General features: G+C 37.4%; 1 long non-coding RNA gene across 3 annotated transcripts in view; it reads right to left on the bottom strand.

Moving 5' to 3' along the window:
* LOC309497995 overlaps window positions 1-13122 on the bottom strand; it is a 40867-nt gene that overhangs the window by 14000 nt on the left and 13745 nt on the right. For all 3 annotated transcript variants that reach the window (XR_014205787.1, XR_014205788.1, XR_014205789.1), the window contains exon 5: window positions 12366-12402. This is a non-coding gene — a long non-coding RNA (uncharacterized lncRNA). The remainder of the gene's footprint in view (window positions 1-12365; window positions 12403-13122) is intronic.

Below are 13122 nucleotides of genomic sequence, written 5' to 3'. Positions count from 1 at the left end.
CTAGCAACTCTCCGTTGACTTTCGAGCTGGAAAAACCAAACTCTAGTCAGGCCAATCACATCGTGTATAGAGTAGGCGGGGCGGGCTTAACATAATGACGGCAGAGTTGCGACGGTTCCCTGCTACTTGAAAACAAAGAATGGCTGCAGCTGGAGAACAGTCTTTCGAATCGGCTTTAGCCGCGACTCTGGAGGACTTGGAGTTAAGCTTTTCTTGAGAAAAGAACAAAGAACGGCACTAAAGTCATTCTTAAAAAAGGAAGATGTGTTCGTAGTTTTGCCAACCAGATACGGCAAAAGTTTAATCTATCAACTAGCTCCGCTGTTGGGAAAAACCTCTGGTTGGTTGTAGCGCTATCCTATTGCATGCAGAGGGAATTTGAAAGACAACCGTTTTTATCCCGCGATTCCCGCCCCTCGGATTGAGCCGTGCCAATGGTGAGTTGCCAGACCTAACATCTTGATGTAGGTCTGGCTTGCCAGGCTAACGTAGTCAAACAGTCCGGCCGAAACAGCATGAAGGACGTTTTACAGCTCATCAGACTGAAATTAGCAGGAATTCACAGTTCAGTGAGGCAGTAGATGTAATACCACAGTATTTTTATATATATATATATACTGTACCATCGCACTGTACAATTAGGATATTCTTGGACATGTATTCAAAAACATTCATTTATAAAATATACATAAATTAAAATAAATGTTCTTGTGACAGTCAAATTATTAATTTATTTATTTATTTATTTATATTACCATATACAATAATGACATTTACTCATGAAGCTGATATACTTTCTTATAATAATCTTTTATTATAGATATACTAAACTACTATTATAACTGCATTATTCTTATATGATATATCATATCTTATTTTTATTATTATTATAATAAAATTATTACATACAATATATAATTGACATTTGTGATGTTTAATATAATATAGTAATATTCAATATTCCATGGTAATTTTTTTGTTACAATGGAAAATTAGAGACTTTGAGCCAAGTCTGGTAAGGTTTAAAGAAAATCTTTAAAACAAGTGAACAAATATGGCAACGCAAGGCTGATTTTGTGTGCCGACAATGTACACAAATGTGTGTGTGTGTGTGTGTGTGTGTGTGTGTGTGTGTGTGTGTGTGTGTGTGTGTGTGTGTGTGTGTGTGTGTGTGTGTGTGTGTGTGTGTGTGTAACAGACGTGCAGCGGCGCATGCCGTTATTAGAGCTGGTCAGACTAATTAAAACTCAGTCCAGCGCTGGAACGACACCAGCCGAGACACACACACACACACACACACACACACACTGCTGGATGAATACTAATGACCCGCAGCGGTTCGTACACGCCACTGATCCAGGGTCAGATCCTGCATGACAACACCTCATTACAGTCATCATTGCAGCTTCAGAGGAGCTGATCCCAGAACATGAGTCCAGCAGGTCATTATCAGTCCACGAGGATTTGATATAGAGCTTCTTTATGCGGCTGTCCTTTATGGGCAATAATCATATTCTGAAGCTCCACCAGGAATTATAATATCTCTCGTCCCTTCTACCCTCCTCAAGCCTTCACTGCATACATTTCAATCTGAGTGATCTTTATCATGCACACACATCTTTAATATACAGCATAGGCTTGTATTTTATGACATATTCCCTGAAAACACTAGGATAGAGAGAGAGAGAGAGAGATCCCTCTCTGAGATCCTCTGAAACACACAGGCACAATGGCATCAGCGCTTCACAGGCACTTCAGAATGAAACACGTATTAAACTCTCCACTCTGCAATTAGATAGCCACTTAACCACGGGTTCAGGCCCAATTAAGTAATTAAGCCACTCGATGTTGTCATGAAGGGCGTTAATGACTGTGAACTTCCTCCGTTCCCACCGGGCCATTAACACAGGCTATTTACTGTCCCCACACACACACACACGATGAGTCACACACAAACACACAAGCTCAAGTTCAGTCCTGCGGCCTCAAATCGTTTGTAAGTGACATGACGAGCAAGAAAACTCTCTTTACAGTGCATAAATGTGCACAGGTTTAACTACGCATAACATATCACACATCAAACACTGTATTTATCAGCCAAATCTCTACATTTCTGACTAATTTAAAGCAAATAGATTTTGTAAAAAAAATGTCAAGACAAGAAAATGTATCCAATATGTGTAGATATTTGAAAAAATATTGAAGATAAACTTATATATATGTATATATATATATATATATATATATATATATATATATGCTATATTATACACACACCTGTATATATCATTAATTTTTTATTTATATAATATTTAATTTATTTTACAAGTATTAATTTTACAGAAATAGATTAAAATATATTTTTGGAATTATATGATTTAATTAATTATGAATAAGTCATAGTGTCCCAGCATCATATACAAGCTGAGTCCGTGTCTGGCTCTCAAAGGACCTGCACAAAACCATCAAGCCTCATTAAGATTTTCCTCTTTATATTCTCATTATGGTAATTTAATTTGAGAAATATCCCATGTGTCACCAAGAAGAGGCGGAAAAAAACCATCTAGATATCATAAACAAACTTGATCTATTTCTGGACTGGACACTATCTGTGTTTGTCTCTCTGCGGCATGCCCTTCCCTGCAGCGGTGTGTGTGTTCATGACAGATGCTCGTGTGTGTGTGTGTGTGTGTGTGTGTGTGTGTCTGTAGGCCTGACTTTGTTCACACTGCACCATCATCACTGGAGGAGCTGACGCTTCAAGCACTGACACAAACGCCCTTCCTCCTACAAACTCTCCGTTTGATACTTCAGTGTGTTGTGCATCATCTGTGCTTTACGACTACAAGACATCAGATCTGCCATCAGTCTCTTTCAAGTCCAACCTTGAAGGCAATCAGTTCAGACAGCGTCATGTAAACAAACCAAACTATTAAGGGATTCGCTGTTCTGGAGGAAGTTTCATGTAATATGGTTCTTCATTAAACAAGAGCTGCCGAAGAAGCTTTATAAAGAGTGAAGGCTGGATTTCCTCCATCTCTCTTTAAAAGATCTTGTTTGTCTGTATCAGTTTCAATGGATCTATACAGCATCTGTGCTCAAGACAAAGACAGAGTCTCTCCACATTTCAAAGCGACTCGAGTGAGAGCAGAACTGCATTAGGAAGTTCATTTGGTCTCTATATGGAGGACAACTCATTTGTTCTGTCCTGACTTCAGGTTTATATTACACACCCTTTACGGACTCCTGAGACTCTAGACCTGTGGGAACCAGCGATCGACCGCCTGGAACACACACTTAAATACTAGGAGTGTGACGAGATGTCGTGCCATGAAATTAAAACGTGACGATATGAATATGAGAATTTATACTCAGAAAGTACAACTGAAGTGACATTCGTTACAAGGACCGTCACGATTCCTCGATTACGGAATTCCACATTTCCACATACGAACCGCATTACTAGATTGTTTTCTAAGGCGGCACGATATATTATTAAAACATTTAAAAAAAATCATAATATAGCACAGTGCTAACATTTATAAACCTACACAAACACAGAAGAACACATCTAAATATGCAAACTGTTGCTCATCGCTATTTCAAAATAAAAGTTCCTCTGAGTTTGCATGTTTTGATTTCCACATGTTCTTGTTCAGGGAATTACAGTAGATGTGTATCCTGGGAAAACCCAGACAACTTCCGGCAAATTTAGATTTGCTCTGCAAGTAGTCTGGCAAAGAGCCCATTCAAGCCCATTTCTAATCTGTCGAAATCGAGGCACCAATCAGAAACGTTGAGGCGGGCTTTACACGATGACGATCGCTCTGATTGGTTTTAGGTCTATCCAATTGCGCCCAGAGGCATTTGAGCGACGTCCGTTGGTGAAGCGCGCCAACTTTTAAATGCATTATTATATTCAAATTGCAAACACATGAGGACAGTCTCCATGAAAGACCCACTGGCAGATGAACGTGCTGCTACATTTCTCTCCGAAACGGTAGGAAATGAAATGAGCTTTAATAGGGGATTTTAACTGTGACAAGATGATTGACAGGGCAGTTTAAGTGACAGGATGCACGCGACAGATCCGTCCGATAAAGATGACGAAGTAGTATGTCCCAAAGCTTGCCTACTTTTTTGCTACACATTCAAAAGTAAATACCTTTTCTTCACAAAAAGAGTACATACTTTTATGGCGTAGTGTAACTTAGGGACGCAGCATATGGCTTTACACGATGACGAGCGCTCTGATTGGTTTTAGGTCTATCCAATTGCGCCCAGAGGCATTTGAGCGACGTCCGTTGGTGACGCCCCTTTGGAAATGAGTTATTAATGAAGCTTTGCCAGACCATAATAACTCAGTTACTACTGAGAATGGTCTGGTTTTAACCAGGCTAGTAGCTGTGGCATTTCTACTGTAATTAAGTGGCCAGATATTAAAGATTAAGTAAACATTTGAATTAAATGTTGTTCGGCCAATATTAAACAAGGATTTGGTCATGTTGTAAAGTGTAACAACAACAATCAGCATCTTTTGTGACTTTCAGTCGAATAAAAGACAATTTTTCCAGTCATATTTTGTCATTGAAGATCTCTTATATTTCTTGAAAATATCATCGGGACTCGTTTTCGTGAACCCAGTATCATGTATCGTCTCGTGAGATAAGTGTATCGTCTGTGCAAACTGTGCAAACAGAGTCTAAAATGCTTTTGCCGTGATGTTACCACAGTAAAATCATGGTAACACACATCCTGTGATGAAGAGAGAAAAGAAAACCAGATGTACAAAACTCACCGGCATGATGCTAGGGTGTTGTTAGAGGTTGCCAGGGTGTTGCTATGTGGTTGCTAGGTGTATCAGAAGAGAAATATTATAGATATATCAGATATTTATCATTCTATGGTATTCTGATCTCTAGATATGGCTCATGTTGCTATGTGCTTCTGAGTGGTAGTTCAGCCAAAAAAGTACAAATGAAAAAAAGAGCCTCTATGAAAAGAAATGTGAATCATTCTTAGAACAATGAAAGAAAGATACAGCAGGACAGGGAAACAAAGAAAGCAAACAAGAGACAGATTGAGACACACGCGACTAGTAACAATGTTGGCACAGCGGGCAGCGCCAGCTCGAGCTGCCAGTCTTCTGCATGGCAGGAAGTGAGGTAGCGGCGTTCGCTGTGGGTTTCCGTGGCAACACTCGGCACACATGCACGGATGCGAGGGATGAGCGGAGAGAAAACTCTGGAAGAGAGGATAGATAAGTAGAAGAACACAGTGCGCTCTCTCTGTCAGAGCGATGAATGATTTAAGACTGTTCAGAGTCGCTCCACTTTCACTGACCTTCTGTCGCTTCTACATTTGTTTTTAAGATCCGTCACTGATCTTCTTTTAGTTTTTGATCTCGTCTACACAACCACAAACTGCTTTAACTCATAAATCTGTCGAGAACTTGTTCAGATCATATTTCAACCCAGAAACAAATGGAATATATAATAAACTATATTTTACATAAAGAACATTTTGAAAATAATGGAGTATTATTGCATTGCAACTTTAATTTCATGACAATTAAGCACATTTTAGCCCCCCACCAAATTCTCATTAGAGTAATGCAAAATAAAGTTTATTATTTAAATGTAATATAAAACATTTACATGTATGTATATTGTTTTTTTAACATCCTGGAAATATTTGAAGAAAAAAAGGCCTTTAATTTATGCTGATCTAAATAAAAAAAATACTATATTGCTATGAGTTTGATGTGAGATAATGTGCTTATTTGGCATGAAAATACATGCAAAACATCATAAGTGTCCTAAAATATCCATGCAATTTCCATAAAAAAAAAAAAAAATTTAACAGTAATAATAAATAATACTGTTTTAAAAAATAAACAAAAATAATAATATTGAGGATGAAATCTGACCTGAACATGTTTTGCTTCTCATTAGATTGCACACTGTCACACATTCTGTTTAAACAAGTAATAAGCAGTAAAGGCCAGACTGTGAATAACAAACAGCTCTATAAATCACCGTCCTCTCTCTGTCACACACGAGCGCTGCACGCTGAGCCGTGGATAAATCACGCTTTCCCTGAGCGCGGTTTAAGAGGACACGTTCAGACATCATCAGTATGAATGAAGTGAGATTCACAGACTAAAAGATCAATTTATTTAGAGGGTTTGTAAAACGGCATCAATCGTGTTATGTGTGACACCAGGCGTTACGGGTTTGGATGCAATTCATGCACGACTTTATGCATCAAATGTGCTGAGGCCTTTGCAATTCAGAGACCCCACAATGAGAAAAAAGACAGTGTGTGCAATGTATTATGGGTATTCTCGAGCCATTGAGCGTGCATCGGTTGTACACTCGTTATTGTGATGCATTGTGGGATAGAATGAGTGCACTCGATTATGGGTATACGGGGCAATTTCAGACACAACCCAAGACTGTCTTTATAAGTGAGTCGTTGCATCATTCATTAGACCGATTCATTCATTACCGAAACATCACAGTGTCGCTCAGAGACGTGGCGCTACTGTGGATTTGTTGGCAAAACAGCAAAAACAGACAATATGTTGTATAAAATCAATATCACATTTGCAAATGTGCTGATATTCGGGAAGACAGCACATTTGCTTGCATGGATTTACTTAAATATTATCCACAAGAACTCATGCAGGGACGTTTTCTGCCCCATATCTTCAATTTTGGGGGATTGTTATACATTTTGGTGGCATTGTTGCCCCAAGCAATATGAATTCAAAAAAGAAATAGTGCGCACATCCAAAAAACGTTTTGGCATGCAGGCGCTCGATCAAATAAAGCAATAAACTCAAAATGAACAAGAATCGGCACACTGCCACTTCTGCTCCCAAGAATTTATTCAAAAAAGATAAATATTCGTCAGGCAAGCAACACTCTCAGAAAAAAAGGTACAAAAGCTGTCACTGGGACAGTACCCTTCAAAAGGGTTCTAATATGTTCCATTTAGGTACTAATATGTACACGTTTGGTACCAATACGTACCTTTGAGGGACTTATATGCACTCTTTAGGTACAAAGGTGTACCTTTTGAAAAGGTACCGCCACAGTGACAGCTTTTGTACCTTTTTTTCTGAGAGTGAACAATCATAGAAAGGTACAATTTATATCGAACCACCATCACACCTGACCTCATTAGTGAACTAATCACCCAATCATCCAATGCAGTAACGACCTAATCAAACACAAATGTAACCACTTAAAAAATAAAAATAAAACTGAAAAATACAGAAAAATAACCAACATGATATAAAAAATATAAAAAATAAACAAAGGATGTTCACAAGAAAATGTTCAAATCAAACTCCATATTCAAACCTTTTGGAGAAAGAGTATTAAGTGTATGTACTGTATATAAAAGGGTTCCCTCTGTAGTAAGATCGTATTAATGTCACCAGCCCTTCTGGGTACTCTTACTAGCGCTATAACAAAGTAGCGAAGAGTCGACAAATTGTGTTTAAAAACATTGAAATGAACAGCAATGGGGTTCTTTTGGTCATTCAGACGTATATTACTTCTATGTTCTGCAATGCAAGTTTTCAAACAACGCAGCGTTTTAGCCGTGTATGTTAAACCACATGGACATTTGATCATATAAAAGATCCAAGCCCCTGTTATTTTCCGACCCTGGTGTGTGCGGCGCGATTTTCAAGTGAAACGGGTGAGACGTAGTAGCTTGTGTATATCTGCACATCAGCTTTACACCAATATTGACAGTTTTGAGTCTCACTTTCCACCTGCATGACAAAACTAATTAAAAATAACTTTTTAATGACTTTAAGTATTGCTCTTTTTACTTAAAAAATATTGCCTCGCTGTCCCACTTCCATCTTAAGCTTGCAGTCAGAGTCAGTAATGAGTCCTCACACCAAAGTCACTGGTCTCCGATCTCCCAGAATGCATTGCATGTTTAATTTATGGTGTTTTCCAGCACAGCAGTGGGCAAAATGTATTTACTCACTTTCTCTGCAGAGACTGTAAACAGACTTTGAATATCAAATGGTTGTCTTCTCAAAAAGAGTCCACTACATAAAAGGCGCAAGCTCATATTAATGATGTATGAGCATATTTGAATATGTGCATAACGAAAGTGATGCTAAGTTGTGAATACTAATTGTAGTTTAGTTTGTGAGGTTTGCAGAAATGAGGAAAAAAACATATTCGCTCAGCATGGTAGAAATGTGCATTTGTCTGCCAGATGAAAACTTGTCAGATTAGATAGTCAGAAATAAACAAATATTCAATAAAGAGTTCACAAACTTTGATTTGAAGCAAATAAAAAGAACTGATTATACAGTAAGTAACGTAAAACAGTATATTACACATTTATTTTATTTCATATGTTTATGAAAACTATGATTTGACTTCGCAAACTTTGATTTGAATAAATAAGAATACAATTTTTATAAAAAAAGAACACAAATTGACATAAAAAGCATATTTTAAATGTTATATATATATATACACAGGTGCTGGTCATAAAATTAGAATATCATCAAAAAGTTGATTAATTTCAAGAATTCAACTTAACAGGTGAAACTAATATATTATATAGACTCATTACATGCAAAGTGAGATATTTCAAGCCTTTATTTGTTATAATTTTGATGATTATGGCTTACAGCTTATGAAACCCACGAAATCAAAATCCCAGAAAATTAGAATATTACATGAAATCACACAGTAATCACTCAGTAATACCATGGTCATTGAACCAGGTTTTGGTTCAGGTGTGGGCAGGTGCAAATCCTGCTGGAGAATGAAGGAAGCATGAAGTGCTCTGAGAATGTCCTGGTAGAGACGGCTGCGTTGACTCTGGATTTAATAAAGCACAGTGGACCAAAGTCCTCTTTTCTGATGAGAGCAAATTTTGCATCTCATTCGGAAACCAAGGTCCCAGAGTCTGGAGGAAGAATGGAGAGGCACACAATCCAAGATGCTTGAAGTCCAGTGTGAAGTTTCCACAGTCTGTGTTGGTTTGGGGAGCCATGTCATCGGCTGGTGTTGGTCCACTGTGCTGTCCACTCAACGCAGACGTCTACCAGGACATTTCCAGAGCACTTCATGCTTCCTTCATTCTCCAGCAGGATTTGCACCTGCCCACACCTGAACCAAAACCTGGTTCAATGACCATGGTATTACTGTGTAATTACTGTGTGATTTCATGTAATATTCTAATTTTCTGGGATTTTGATTTCGTGGGTTTCATAAGCTGTAAGCCATAATCATCAAAATTATAACAAATAAAGGCTTGAAATATCTCACTTTGCATGTAATGAGTCTATATAATATATTAGTTTCACCTGTTAAGTTGAATTCTTGAAATAAATCAACTTTTTGATGATATTCTAATTTTATGACCAGCACCTGTGTATATATATATATGTCCATATCACAAATGTTGCAGGACGGAAGTGTTTGGGGTTTGTTCAAATCATCAACCCTAAATATGAGCAAAAATAAAGAGCTTAAAGCGTTTCAGCTTCAACAAAAATAACCGAACATTGTTCGGCAAAGCAAACAAAAGCAGAGTCTGACTCCCGTGATAAACAGACATACAAACAAACGTGTTTATGCAGATCCGGCATGATCCTGCTGTTCAGCGGGAGCTTCGAGGTCTGTTTACACATTCATACGCACTAAACTGCCATTTTAACACACTTTATCATGGGCCACGTCTATTCAAGCATTTCATAAAACAAAGGGCTATGGCTAAACCCCCCCCCGAGTGTGCAGATCGCCATGGCAACCGCATGAATCCCGTATTCTGGCGCCTAGTGGGCCGAAACAAAGATCCGGAAAACTCCCACACTATCTCTCCAGAACACACCTGACCGCCGCGGATTACCGCTAATGAACGGCAAAGCACGCCAGCAAAGCCCTCTAATTCTTCCGAGCGTTATTGAAAATTAAATGTAATCACATAAGGTTTTTAAGTTAATTGAATAGCTCTGGAAAACTTATGGATTGTGTTTTTTTTTGTGTGTTTTTTTCAGATGGCTGCAGGTATGGGCTGTAATATCTCAGGGTTCAGAGACACTGAACAGTGTTTAAATCCAGGCACATCTGTGCGGAGGTGAAGTAACGGCCCTGTGGGGAAGAGAGACGTTGAATACTAATCAAGGATTTTGTAGGAAGCTTGTCTTTACGAGCTCCAGAGACCACAGATTTAGTGAAACGCCCGCTGGTTTCCTGATCTCCACAGACATTGATTAGGTGCATTCACAGAAGAGCTTTATGAGATGCGTAAGATGACAAATGTCACAGTTTTATGAAGTGCCACCTGTTTATTCCACACCACTTATCGCACAAAAGTACCCTAGCAACCACCCAGAACACCCTAGTAACCACACTAGCATCATGGTCTTTTTGTAATGCAATCCGAGGAAAAGTTTTCCACTGCAGTGCTTCCTATTAGATTAAGCTTCTTTTCAATCTACTTGACTAATTGTATTTTCTGTGTACAGAAGCAGTGCATCAGGATCAATGGAGGAGCCCGACTGACTGATTGGATTAGTTTTTAGAACATGTCCGATTCTGCAGGGACGGACGCTCTGATTGGCTAAAAGGATTAATTGCTGGAATGCTCAGCAGAAGATAGTGACGTTCAGCAGCATCGCTTCTGGAAGCATTCCCATAAAACAAGCTTAATAACAATACATTTTAAATTAATTGCCACATTATTTATTTATTGATATATTTTAACAAATTTTTCATAAAATATTCTTTAAAAAAAAAAATTTATAAATATTTTTTATTCTTAAAAATATTTCACTTATATTTTTTTCAATATATTTAAAATTGATATTGATTTTAAGCATTAAACAAAACATTTTAAATACATTTCCATGCATATTCTACATATCTGTTTAAAATAAATAAAAATTCTCAGTAGAATTTATAATGGGGTTTATATTTTAGTTATTTATTTAAATATCATTAGTAAAATATCTAATGTTTAAATAATATTTAAATGTATTTCAACATTAAGTTCTTCAGTAAATACAAATGTATGTAATATATCATATATATATATATTATAACATTTTATAAATTTATTTTTTAAACTATAATTATTAAAATATTATTAACTTTTTCTAAAAATATATATTTTCACAACAATAGATTAAAAATGTATACTGATTATAAGCATGTAATATTTATTTGCATCCATATCTATGAAGTTCTTCAGTAAAACAAAATATTAAAAAATTCTCTATAGAATAAAATTAATGTGATTTTATCTGATTTTTATATCTGATATTTTATATGCTTTTTAAATATTTATTTATTTAAATATTATCATTTCACATACGTTCTTATAATATTATTAAAAGTTTCTAAAAATATATATATTTCTCAGCAATAGATTTAAAATGTATATTGATTATAAGCATAAAACAATACATTTCTAATTTATTACCACATTACATATCTGTGAAGTTTAGGAAAACATATTTTTGTTTCAGAACTGTTCTGCGCTCTATAGAGGAATGAATCAGGTTTTAGGATCAGGAGTCTGTACAGTGAACAGTGTGTTCTTGGCCGTCTCTACACACGAGCTGTGATCTGTCTTCATTTGCTTTGGATATTAAAAAAGCCGTCCAGTTCAGATGCAAAAGCTGATCAACGTGCATAATTCATGATGAGCCGCTTTAGAAAGAACTCGCCTGCTCCAGAAACACTTCCTCCAAATAGAACTTTTATCAACTGGCTTTCCTCCATGGGGCCGGATGAAAGATCACATCCGTTATGAATTAATAACATCAAACGCTTTTATCATTCACGACCCGAAGGAGGGAAAAGCTCCGAGCCACAATTAAAGAGGGCCGGCTAACTCTTCAAATTATGTTCAGAAGCGGAAGTCTCAATAACAAAGACAGATTCTTTATGTCCATATGTCAAGAAACTTCTTTTTTCCAGTTGCAAGTTGTTAAGAGGAAATGCCAAGTCAAGCTATCACGGCCCTCGGGGAAAAGAGATTTAATTAGTAGTAAATCAGTTGACAACTTCATGGATATTGATGATATAGCGGGAGAAAACTGGTACAAAGAATCCGGCCAGATTCAATCTAACCACTTGCCAACCAGAGATGGTGTAAAATAGTACTCGATTTTATGGTGTGTCTGGATGTGGGTGTCTATATGCAATTAATTATAATGCATATAATTAAGGCAAAGGCATAAAACACTGGGTCCCAGTGGGCTGATACTTTTTTGTGACTAATTAACAGAGTTGACCTCAGGAGCTTTGGTATCATGTTTTAAGAATATTGGGTTAATTAAGGCAATATTAAAATCATCATTTACTCACCCTCATGTTGCTCCAAACACGTACAACTTGCTTTCCCCTGCAAAACACAAACAGAAATGTTTTATTGTGAATGTTTTATTTCATTTTAAGCGAGCTACTGCATTATTATAATCTAACGTTCCCATTAAGTTATAAAAAACTTTCCTGAATGTTCTCTGAACATTCAAATAGTCTGTTATCAAAGGGATATTTCACCGCTGGAAAGATGAATGTGTATTTAAATTGGGTCATTTATGTAGAAGAAAAGTGAAATTATTTTAGAAGTTGGAGCCGTCTAGACTGAGAAAAGCCAGAAAATGTATTTTTGGCTCATGTGGATGAAAGACTACAACTCCCAGAATGCACTTGCTTCGCTGCTCTACGAGGCCACTCCCAAGCCACGCCTCCCGGTTACAGAGGGCAGTATCGGGAGAAATGATACAGCTAGGCTACTAGTCGACTCGAAACTGAAAAGACGGCGTTTTATGGTGAGATCCCCCTATGGGCGGGTTGAACACATGCGGGACGAGCTCCTCCTACTGGCTGGAGTCTCTCGCCTTTGGACAGAAAAGCCTCTGATGAGATAAATGATGATTTTTGTGTCATCTGAGGTTTATTTCCAAGACACACAATACAGAAATCTCTCGTCTCAGGGGGACATGAGGGGGGGAAGCACGGTCACTCGAAAATACTACCGCTTAATGCTTAATGCTAATCGGTGAAGTATCCCTTTAAATGTTTTTTCTTGGTTATAGACCTTATGTAGCCCCGCCCCTTT

The sequence above is a fragment of the Leuciscus leuciscus genome, assembly GCF_965113295.1.
Source record: "Leuciscus leuciscus genome assembly, chromosome: 4".
NCBI classification, from domain to species: domain Eukaryota; kingdom Metazoa; phylum Chordata; class Actinopteri; order Cypriniformes; family Leuciscidae; genus Leuciscus; species Leuciscus leuciscus.
The sequence above is the reverse complement of the archived record's forward strand: the minus strand, read 5'-3'. Positions and strand labels throughout refer to the sequence as shown.